The 12510-nt window shown below is 42.8% G+C and overlaps 1 protein-coding gene across 2 annotated transcripts in view; it reads left to right on the plus strand.

Annotated features, from left to right (window-relative positions):
• Positions 1 to 12510, plus strand: part of usp2a (ubiquitin specific peptidase 2a) — a gene marked incomplete at its 5' end in the record, with an annotated part of 73362 nt that overhangs the window by 10971 nt on the left and 49881 nt on the right. The gene's annotated exons all lie outside the window — the stretch shown is intronic.

Genomic DNA, 12510 nt, shown 5'->3' on the forward strand with positions numbered 1-12510 from the left:
GCAAAGGAGCATTAAATTGCCAGGTTTTTGAATGGACCCTGGTGTGACTTTCTCTCCACATGAGAGAGGAAGATAATAGCAACAGACTTTGTACGGGAGGTGTCATTCTGTCACAGACAGATTTTTGTCGTCACTGCAAAGAGAAAGCACATGTATGCTGACTAGATACTGTAGATGTCGTTTATAGAAGGTCGACTGTGTCAGTGAAACGTTGAAGTGAGTCATTCCAGCGGTAAGCTGCTCTGTTAAGCTGCTGTGCTGCTGGCAGCTCACTAGTTATATAACCAGCATTTAATCCCTCTCATACACTAAAGCACCACAACCACAACGCTGTGTTATGTATTGCCCCATATAGGACAGTAAATAAAGACATAACCGCCTTTTAATAGCCTTCTCTCATGCTCTGTAATATCTCTGCCTCTGGCTATTTCCATAATGACCATTATCCACATGTACACTGTCAATGTGGGTCTGAGTACATGATGTACAGAAGCATCACTGGTCACTTAAGGCAATGCTCCATAGAGTGGGTAGACCCATATCAGCGTCTGAAGACCATACGAATACCAGTATTTTGGGATTGAAGCACCCATTGGTCAATATTTTGCACTGACATTTGAATGTTTATTGGACAAATATACAACAGTTACTTCCAGGAGCAGTTAGATTGAACAAGAGGCATTCCATGCATGCTGATATTTAGTATAACATTGTCATGCCCCCCAAAAACTAGCCCAAATTGTTAGGCGCGTTTCACTGCGGGTTTGACAGACCAACAGCCTGAAGATCATTTGCAATATTGAGTGAAATCCACTGGCACCAAACTGGAGTGACTTCTTGAGTCATCATCTGAAATATAGATCAAAAATACTAAACACTAAACAGTCACCAGCTGTGGTCATGGGGGACTCCATGCAGGTGGACCATATTGACTGCAGACATCTGAGCAAGTTCAGCAAACCAATAGAACTATTCAGAGTAGGGCTGGGCGATTAATCCAATTTTAATCATGATTACGATTTGGGCTGTCCACGATTATGAAAACAAGATAATCGACATCAAACGATTTTGCGGCTCTTGTCTCTCTCGTTCTGTCTTGTGTTGTAAATCAAGCACACCCCTTCCTTTGCTCAGCCTAAGCCCAAAGCCCAAAGCACACCAGCTCGAGTTGTGAATGACTGTCGTGTGAAGAGCCACGGCACGTTTCTCCTCCCCGCTTATTTCCGTGGTAGCACAAGAATAAGATGACAGAAGTCACAGAAAGAGAGCCGCTGGTCGAGAAGAGAGGTGAAACAACGTATGTGGGGTGGAAACACTGGTTTCACTGAGTTTAAAGGTCCTTACACTGCGCATATCTTGCACTGTTTGTTCCAAGTCTGTGGCTGTGATTGACAGGTGGGTCAAAACTCGCATCGCAATTCCGTGCTGTATATTCGCATCGCTCTTGATGTGTAACTGATGTGTAACTTACACATCAAGAGCGATGCGAATATACAGCACGGAATTGCGATGCGAGTTTTGACCCACCTGTCAAGATATGCGCGGTCGTGGCAGCACCCCGCAACACGACCTCTCACTCTGTTTAATCACTTGAAATCCACTCACAAAGTGGTCTATGACCAAGAAATAACGCTAAATGAACAAAAAGACAAAGCCCCATCTAGTTACTCCTGCCACAACACAGTCATCGATTCAGGACAAATTACAATGCGACCGCATATTCAACAGCTAACGAGCTCACAGATAAACATTAACAATAGCCTATTATGAACCTAAACGTAAGTCGCTTTGGATAAAACCATCTGCCAAATGAGTAATTTAATGTACCGGTAATGTAAACAAACGTTACTCAATAGCGTTCTCATTTGGTTAGATTTGAGGTTTAAGGGCTACTAGTTAAACTTAAACACAATTCTCTATAAGCACCAGTATGGTTTCCGAAAAAACGATTCTACTTATATGGCCCTACTTCACCTGACTAACAAAGTAACATCTGCACTAGAAAACAATGAATTCTGTTGTAGTATTTTTATTGACTTCTCAAAAGCCTTTGACACTGTCAATCATAGTATCTTGTTAGAAAAGCTGAATAAATATGGTTTCCATGATACTATCCTCAAATGGCTAAAAAACTATATTTCCAATAGAACACAGACTGTATTTGTAAAGGGTTGCTGTTCCGATAAAGCCGAGCTCCTGTGTGGGGTACCCCAAGGATCAATCCTGGGGCCTTTGCTTTTTCTGATTTATATAAACGATATGTTTAATGCCTCTAACCTGCTTTCTCCTATAATGTTTGCTGACGACACAACTCTTCTCCTCTCTCACTCCAATTTCCCTTCTCTGATCAAAAAAGCAAATACTGGCCTAATGGCATATTCAGCATGGTTTAACATAAATAAACTATCTCTGAATATAAAAAAATCAAACTTCATCATTTTCAGTGGCAAAAAAAAATACCCTGAAAACTTAACCAAAATTTCGATTAATTCTGTTGATATGCCTAAAGTATCATCAACACGGTTCCTTGGAGTCTATGTTGACGAAAACTTGTCCTGGAATGAACAAATTGACTGGGTAAATAAAAAAATCAATAAATCTATTGGGATTATTAGGAAAATTAGCCACCTTATCACCACTAGCACTCTTCTCACTCTGTATTATAGCCTCATCTACCCATATCTCTCCTACTGCAATCTAGTCTGGGCTAGTACATTTCCCACTAGTCTTCACAAATCACTCATCCTTCAAAAACGATTTGTTAGGATCGCTTCTCGATCCGAACCTTGTGCTGCATCCAGCCCTCTATTTCAGAAGCTGCAGATTTTAAACATTTATCAAATTAATATTTTCCAAATATGCACTTTTTTTTTCTATAAGATCCAATCAAGTGAAGGAAAGATCCCTGATCATTTCAAGTCCTACTTTAAACTTAACTCATTATCCCACTCATACTCAACCCGCCAATCTGCACATCTTCATCTCCCTAAATTTCTTTCCTCTAGAGGCCAATTCTCCATTAAATTTAGAGGAGTAAAACTATGGAATTAATTTTTCTTTCTAGCTGAAAAACCTTCTCTAAGAATTTATAAAAAAGCCCTTAAGGAACTCTTAATTACTTCTGAAAATACATAAAAATCTTTCTTCTTCTGTATCTTGCTCTATTTCTCTTTCTTCTTTTTAATTTGTTATTGTGTATGTATAAACATTTGAACTGTTAAATGAGGTGGAGTGCGCCTTATAAGCCCTGTGGGCTTTCTTTGCCTCCTCCTGCACAGTACTCCTGTCTGTATTTTAGCTCTGTAAATATCTCATCTGACTTGTCATTTGAACTGTCATAATAATGCCTTTGTTTTGTTTCTACTGTGCGAATAAATAAAACATAAAACCTAAAACCTAGTTCAGATGTTTACCAACATATTGAATGTAGATTAATAGTTGCAGTTGGTTGTGGCAGTTCACTGCAACATAGTAGGCCTACATATACTGTATATTTATTTTAGTTTTTATTTTATTTCTAAATCTTTGCACTTTTATTATTTATTTTTACTTATTTATTTATTTATTTATTTATTTTCAATTATATCTAAAATCCAAAGACATCCAATGTTAGAAAGAAAAGCCAGTGTCAATGTTCAATAAATTCATGAGGTTCTCAATGTCAATGAGTAATCGTGTTAAATAATCATGATCTCAATATCAATCAAAATAATCGTGATTATGATTTTTGCCATAATCGAGCAGCCCTAATTCAGAGTGCTGCTGACAAGGTGGAGGTGGCTCTGGTTTAGCTCCAGTGGTTAAAGACGAGCTGAACCCAAAAATGTGTTTTTTTTACACCTGGGTATTCAGTGCACCTATTTAATAATGTATGCCCCCAAAAAATCACACAAATCAAATGTATTTAGTTTTCCACACTTTTTCACATCAAAGGCTAATTTTTCAAGATTTCATATTTCATTCATAACAGTAATCTACAAAGACATAAACTGGCTTGTTAAACTTGCATTCCAGGAATAACGTTAACATCTGCGGGTTTTACCCCGACCCCTCGGAGATTCCAGGCGGGCAGGCAGCACTCATGCATCGGATTCTCCGCTCCGGTCGGCAGGGAAGCAGCTGGCTGCCTGCTTCGCTGCGGATCCCACTCGCATAGCGCCACAACACGCTGAATCCCACTCGATTTGGGAGCGGAACACACCAGGATTGGCTAACGCCAAATCCAGTCCCCAGAATTGTTGAATCAAATCATCGACACGCTATGGCCCGCCTCTCAACTCTCTGTCACCTCAGACAAGATTTGTTTTCAGATGGTTTTCAGTCTGATACATCTCTGAGCCTCGTGCCACATGGGTTCAGCTTGTCTTTAACATCTTTAACATGGAGCCTTGTTGCAGTTACTCCACTAACTGAGGTCAGCTTGTCTTTAACATGGAGCCTTGTTGCAGTTACTCCACTAACTGAGGTCGGATGGGACCAGATGGGAGCTGGTCTGAACAACAGGCCCTCTGAATGGCTGTGAGAGAGACTTGCTTTAGCCATCTGAATACTTCAAGCACACATGAGTTGCATCATAATACCCCGTTCAGGACAACTCGGACCGCTGCCGACCTGTAAAAAGTGAATTGAACGGTTAGGTTCGGGTCTCATCCAGAGCTCCGCTTTGTCCGAGTTGACGTCATAGCCACGTCAAAATGACAACTTGTATCATTCATGGTAATCACAGAATTATTATAAAGATGGTTGTTAACGTTTTAACACAACATTTGATGTCTTAATTATGTAATGGTAATGTTTAATAGGGCTGGCAGGGATCAGAAAACCCACGGATCGGATCGCGTGACGGATCTTGAGCCACGGATCACAGATTTTTCGGATCAGCAAAAAATATATACCGTATATATCAGATTTTTTCTCTCAAAATTAGATTTTCGATTAGATTTTTTTTATACTATTATACTTCTCTAACCATTTGTTGGCCTGCACAGCTCAAAAAATATTTTTTTCTCATAAGTGACACAATTTATGCTTTTACTCTGAAGGCAGAACAACCCAACGTCCTGTTTTAGGTGGCACTACTGCGCCTAACTTCCTGGCTGTTGCTTGCTAACGTAGTCACTTGACACGGGTACAGACCGGGTGAGTCTGGAAACATAACGTTGATGCTACGTTAAGCTACTCGGTGGCCCCACGTGTTGTTTTGTTGTTATGTGTCCAAGGCAACATTTCACCGTCCGGTGATAATGTGTTTGTGAAACGTGTGTGTGTGTGTGTGTGTGTTGTGGCTCTCGTTATCTTGTGCCAGCAACACGCTGATCGCATTCCTATGCTTTTTCAGAGGTGTTGAAATAAGTTTGTTGTAATACTGTCTTTAGTAGCCACTAGCCACAGCCATCAGAGAGACTTTACAGCGGCGACAAGGGATGAGGAAGCTCACTTGTGCTTGCCATGGTGATGCCTGTCTGTGTCTGGCTGCGCTGCAGGCGTTCTCATACGCTAACGTTAAACGTTAAATGAAACGAAAGGGGGGGGGGGGGGGTCCGCGGACCATTGACGTTCCGAACCGTGGGGGCTGATCCGTACGGGTCACGGATTATCCGTGATCCGTGCCAGCCCTAATGTTTAATATGTGTTTGTGTCATCTGTGTTTCGCTCTGTGTGAAATTCAGCATGTTCGGTTAGCATTGTTAGCTAGTAGGTAGCTACAATGCTAACACAGGTTGCTATAGCAACTGTTTGTTTTTTTCCCCCAGATCGGGAGGTGCAGCGTGAACGCTAATCTGTGCGGGCCGGAGGTTCCGTCTTGAAACTTACGGCGGTCCGAGTTGTCTTGAATGCATCATAAGTCTTAAAGCTGCCCCATTATTGACCCAGAACAGAGCTTTCAAGTTGGACATACTGTCAATATAAGTAGGCGGGGCCTGTTGCATTCTTCATGATTTTAGAGGAGGAAAGCTTGCTGACTTTGAGTTGTGTTGACCAAAGTCCTGCTTCCTGTGTGTGTGTGTGTGTGTGTGTGTGTGTGTGTGTGTGTGTGTGTGTGTGTGTGTGTGTGTGTGTGTGTGTGTGTGTGTGTGTGTGTGCGTGTGCGTGCGCCGTGCGTGCGTGCGTGCGTGCGTGCGTGCACTGAGCAGCCGGCTTCTGTTATGTAATGAGAAATTACATTAGAACACACTGAAGTGCTGGCAGGCCTCAGCTTGGCTCAGTGTGTGTTGTTGTCACCTGCTCCTTTCTTCACCACAGCGTCACATAGTGCGTGCGCCGGTGTGTTGTGGGTGTGGGTGTGTGTGTGTGTGTGTGTGTGTGTGTGGGTGCGGGCGTGCGTGGGTGTGTGTGTGTACGTGTGTGTGTGTTTCCAGGCCTATGGAGGATAGCATAGCCTGTCATGCCAGGATAGCACGTGTAGTGGTGGTACTCCACTAACAGATCTGAGGTGAACGTTATTCATTTGACACATTGTTTAAATGACTTCAAAATTAAATAATCACGATGATTTAAAAGTTGACTGAACAGGCTCGTGACTGAACACAGCGTGCTCTTTTCAAGGGGGCAGTTTATGAACGCACACATTGCAGGAAAGTATTATTATGAACCAAACTAACATCAAGAATTAATGAATTAATTGACAAATGAGCAAGATTAAGTCGGTTAGAGGTTCTAAAGGGTTCTGACTCGCTTTTGAGACACTTTTGGTTAATTGCCCTAGATTTGTTCATGATGTTTTATTCCAATGTAGTGTCTTGTGATGAAACACAGGGCTGGGTAATATATCACTATGATACTGTATCAATATGATACTGTATCAATATATCAATATGATACTGTATCAATATATCAATATGATACTGTATCAATATATCAATATGATACTGTATCTATTAGTAGGGCTGGCACGGATCACGGATAATCCGTGACCCGTACGGATCAGCCCCCACGGTTCGGAACGCGGTTCGGAACATCAATAGTCCGCGGAACCCCCCCCCCCCCCCCCCCCCCCCCTTCGTTTCATTTAACGTTTAATGTTAGTGTATGAGAACGCCCAGCGCAGCCAGACACAGACAGGCATAATCATGGCAAGCACAATTGAGCTTCCTCATCCCTTGTCGCTGCTGTAAAGTATGTCTGAAGGCTGTGGCTAGTGGCTACTAAAGACAGAGTCACACAAACTTATTTCAACACCTCTGAAAAAGCACAGGAATGCGATCAGCGTGTTGCGCGCTGCACAAGATAACGAGAGCCACAACACACACACACACACACACACACACACACACGCGCACACGTTTCACAAACACATTATCACCGGACGGTGAAATGTTGCCTTAGGACACATAACAACAAAACAACACGTGGGGCCACTGAGTAGCTTAACGTAGCATCAACGTTATATTTCCAGACTGACCTGGTCTGGTCTGTAGGTCTGTACCCGTGTCATGTGACTGGTGCAAGCAACAGCCACGAAGTTAGGCATAGCAGTGCCACCTAATGGCTCTCTTTCTAGCACCAAATTTAGCAGTATGGGGGTGCCTCAAGGGGGCGTGAGCTCTCCCTTCCTTTTCACTGCCTACACAAATGACTGTAGGAGAAGTCATTCAAATAATACTGTCATTAAATTCTCAGATGACACAATAATCTTGAGCCTGCTGTGTGCAGATGACTGTCCCTCAGTGTATCACAGGGAGATTTCTGCTTTCGAGGCCTGGTGTGAGGAAAACAATTTAATCCTAAACACATCTAAAACAAAAGAAATTATCTTTGATCCCAAAGCGGTCAAAGTCCACGACCCAGTGGTCATAGGGGGGAGCTGCATTGAACAAGTTAGCTCCTACAAATACTTGGGTGTAAAAATCGATAACTTGTTCAAATGGAATATACACGTTGATTATTTGTGTGGCAAATTAGCACAAAGACTCCACTTTCTCCGAAGGCTGAGACTGTTTGGAGTAAGTTCCAAGATCATGCTAACTTTCTACAATGGAGTGTTGGGTAGCCTAATAAGGTATGGCATGGAGGCATGGTTCGGCACCCTCTCTATCCAGTACAAGTCTAAAATCAACAAAATGATAAAAACTGCTATGAAGATCATAGGGCAGAGGGACTTCCCCCCCCTCCAGACCATTTACGATAAGAAAGCAGTGAATCTGGCTCTTAAAATTTTGGATGACCCCACCCACATTCTATATCCTGACTATGAGCTACTACCTTCTGGAAGGCGCTTCAGAGCCTGTAGCTTTAAGAGTAACCGCTATAAGCGCTCCTTCCTCCCAACATCTATAGCCTTATTAAATAAACTGCCTGTCCTCCCACTAGAGGGTAGAGCTCTGTCCTCTGTGAGGTCAGAGCCCGGCTACCCAGGAACCCTCCATTAAGAGCCTGACGACCCAGGAAACCTCTGGATTAACGTTTCCTGGTCGTGAGAGGACAGAGCTCGGTGATTCTGGAACCCTCCTTAAAGAGCCGGATGATCCGAGAAATCTCTGATGGTATTGGTGTGGCATACATGGTAGCTCACTCTGAGCTCGGCTGTCCCTGCAGCCTGTCTGGTCATGTGATATTTATCTTGCCTTAGTTAGTTTTATATTCATTTTATTTTATTTTATTTCTCTTATCATTTTATCTTTTTATTTCTTTTACCCTTTACCGTGGTTTTAATGTTTTTAGTTTAAGTAACCATGGTTTTATGATGGTTTGGTTTGATATGCGGTTATGGAATTGTGCAATACTTGAAGTGCAATATTTGAATTTGAATACTGAAGTGCAATATTTGGGTAGGTAGAGTTGTTAACTCGTAGCCCAGGCTGTATCATGTACTATGTTGTCCTCTTGTTTACACGCCGTTTGTCTTCATATGTACTGTACTGTCTGTTACGTTTGTCATTGCCCTATTGCTGCTGTACAAATGCCTAAGACAAATTTCCCTTTGGGACAATAAAGTTAAACTCAAACTCAAACTCAAAACAGGAAGTTGGGTCGTTCTGCCTTCAGAGTAAAAGCATACATTGTGTCACTTATGAGAAAAAAATATTTTTTGAGCTGTGCAGGGCAACAAATGGTTAGAGAATTATAATAGTATTAAAAAAATCTAATCGAAAATCTAATTTTGAGAGAAAAAATCTGATATATATTTTTTTTTGCTGATCCGAAAAATCCGTGATCCGTGGCTCAAAATCCGTCACGCGATCCGATCCGTGGGTTTTCTGATCCGTGCCAGCCCTATCTATTAGGGATGTCACAATATATCGTCCCACAATATATCGCGATATCAAAACGTGACAATATGTATCGTTGAGATGAAATCTCATATCGTGAGAAAAAGAAGCTAAACATGGTGGTTCACTGATCTGCATGTGATTGCATGCTCGCTCTCCTTTTCATTGCTTTATTTGAACAGACGAGGGACGTTACAGACACAGAGGATGAAAATGGTGAAATTACTCAAATTAGCACTAGCATTAGAACTTACAAATCGATCACAAAAAAATATTGTTAAAATATCGTATCGTTATCGTGAACCCAATATCGTGTATCGTATCGTATCGTGAACTGAGTGTATCGTGACACCCCTAGTATCAATATATCAATATGATACTGTATCAATATCATCATGCTGATATGAGACTCAATATCATCTGATATTTTGGATATAGCTCGTTTTAAACTAAAGTAATTTCATGTTCTGAACTCACCAGACTCTTCTAGCTCTGATGCTTATTTGCCTTTACCCACTTGGTCATTATATCCACATTACTGAGGAGTATTGAAGAATGAAATCTCAAAGAATCTCATTTTGTTCATATTTTGTCAAAGTACCAATAGTCACAATATTGTCACGATATCGTTATCGAGGTATTTGGTCAAAAATATGGTGATATTTGATTTTGTCCATATCACCCAGGCCGGGTCATTTAAATGTAGGCCTAGGGCCCCAGGCTTCAGTGTGATGTCAACACAACCCTGCTGGCTAACAGTTAGCACGTGTAGCATTGTGGGAGTGAGTCAGTGGACTTGATCGGCTGTGTAGAATAACAGTGCTGTTACATAAGAGGCCTATGTGTTGCTTTATCATCCCCTTGTCAGCGCCTGGCTGCTATCTAAACATGTTAGCTGGATCCTCCCTGTGGCTGAAGACCAGAGTAGAAGCTCCCTGAACATGTTGGCTGGATCCTCCCTGTGGCTGAAGACCAGAGTAGAAGCTCCCTGAACATGTTGGCTGGATCCTCCCTGTGGCTGAAGACCAGAGTAGAAGCTCCCTGAACATGTTAACTGGATCCTCCCTGTGGCTGAAGACCAGAGTAGAAGCTCCCTGAACATGTTGGCTGGATCCTCCCTGTGGCTGAAGACCAGAGTAGAAGCTCCCTGAACATGTTAGCTGGATCCTCCCTGTGGCTGAAGACCAGAGTAGAAGCTCCCTGAACATGTTAGCTGGATCCTCCCTGTGGCTGAAGACCAGAGTAGAAGCTCCCTGAACATGTTGGCTGGATCCTCCCTGTGGCTGAAGACCAGAGTAGAAGCTCCCTGAACATGTTAGCTGGATCCTCCCTGTGGCTGAAGACCAGAGTAGAAGCTCCCTGAACATGTTAGCTGGATCCTCCCTGTGGCTGAAGACCAGAGTAGAAGCTCCCTGAACATGTTAGCTGGATCCTCCCTGTGGCTGAAGACCAGAGTAGAAGCTCCCTGAACATGTTAGCTGGATCCTCCCTGTGGCTGAAGACTAGAATAGAAGCTCCCTGAACATGTTAACTGGATCCTCCCTGTGGCTGAAGACCAGAGTAGAAGCTCCCTGAACATGTTAGCTGGATCCTCCTTGTGGCTGAAGACCAGAGTAGAAGCTCCCTGAACACGTTAGCTGGATCCTCCCTGTGACTGAAGACCAGAGTAGAAGCTCCCTGAACATGTTAGCTCAGGGGTGGGCAACTATTTTTCATGGGGGGCCACATGAGAAACCCAGACTGTTGCCGGGGGCCGAACAAATATTGTCATGCCGTAACCCATGGATGGGCAACTTTGATGATAGAGAGGGCCACAAAAAAAATTCCTCGCTACCAGATTTTGCTGAGGGCTGAACGGCGCCAACGCGACAAATTTGGGGCATTTGAAGCCAGGTTTAGAGGAATAACTCATTTTAAATTAACAATTGTGATGTCATTATTCAGTCTTACTCTTAACCACCAATATTTGATCATTTTCCTCACTCACTCCTATGTCACCACATGCTCTCCCTGCAGGGCTTGAAATTAACTTTTTTCACCACCTGCCAATATGGCTGCTAGATTTTAAAGTTACCAGCCAATTAGAATTTCCACTAGCCGAAATATTTTTCTTGAAATAAACCAGAATATGAGTGGGTTAATTTAAGCATAAGTATCAGTAAGTGGCCAGGGATTCTCAAAGCCTGTGTTGAGGGTCACACAAGAACAAAAATGCACTCTTGAAGCTAAAAAAAATCCAAAACCAACAAGCTAATTATTTAAATTTCTACTTCAATGTAGAACAGTCATTTCTTACACATGATGTTACTTTTAGCCTTTTAGTCATAAATATTATTGAAAGATATTCCATATTCCAGACTGAAATGCTATAACAGAAGAGTATTGCCCAGAATGACATGAACATTTGGACACTTATTCAGCGGGTATATTGCATGTTGCGTTCAAGTGCACTGTAATTTTTTTTTTTTTTTTTTTTTGCAATTCCATCGCGGGCCACACAGGGGGCGCCCGCGGGCCATATGCGGCCCATGTATGTGTTAGCTGGGGCGGCTGTAGCTCAGGAGGTAGAGCAGGTCGTCCACTAATCGCTTTGGATAAAAGAGGTCGGCGGTTCGATTCCCGGCTCCTCCAGTCTGCATGTCGAAGTGTCCTTGGGCAAGATACTGAACCCCAAATTGCTCCCGTTGGTGTGCCAGCACCCTGCGTGGTAACCTGCCGCCATCGGTGTGTGAATGGGTGATTGTACCTACTGACTGTAAAGCGCTTTGGATAAAAGCGCTATATAAATGCAGGGCCATTTAGCTGGATCCTCCCTGTGGCTGAAGACCAGAGTAGAAGCTCCCTGAACATGTTAGCTGGATCCTCCCTGTGGCTGAAGACCAGAGTAGAAGCTCCCTGAACACATCTTCTCAGATCCAATCAAACCAAGGAGGGGCCAATCTGCGTATCATACGCTATATTTATTTATGTTTCTCAGAAGATAGCTTTTTTCTCAGTAAGGAGAACTCGCTATGTGCGTGTGTGTGTGTGTGTGTGTGTGTGTGTGTGTGTGTGTGTGTGTGTGGTTTCACGTCACCTGACACTGTCACAACAGCACTGGTGACTGATCTCATTCTCTGTGCTTTTTAGTGGGAGAAATAAATATAGTCTCAATTTCTCTGTCGAGCGTTCTTGCCAACACTCTGTGTGTGTGTGTGTGTGTGTGTGTGTGTGTGTGCTTGCTTGCTTGTGTGTGTGTGTGTGTGTGTGTGTGTGTGTGTGTGTGTGTGTGTGTGTGTGTGTGTGTGTGTGCTTGCTTGCT

This window comes from Poromitra crassiceps (assembly GCF_964638095.1).
Source record: "Poromitra crassiceps genome assembly, chromosome: 5".
In the NCBI taxonomy this organism is placed as follows: Eukaryota; Metazoa; Chordata; class Actinopteri; order Beryciformes; family Melamphaidae; genus Poromitra; species Poromitra crassiceps.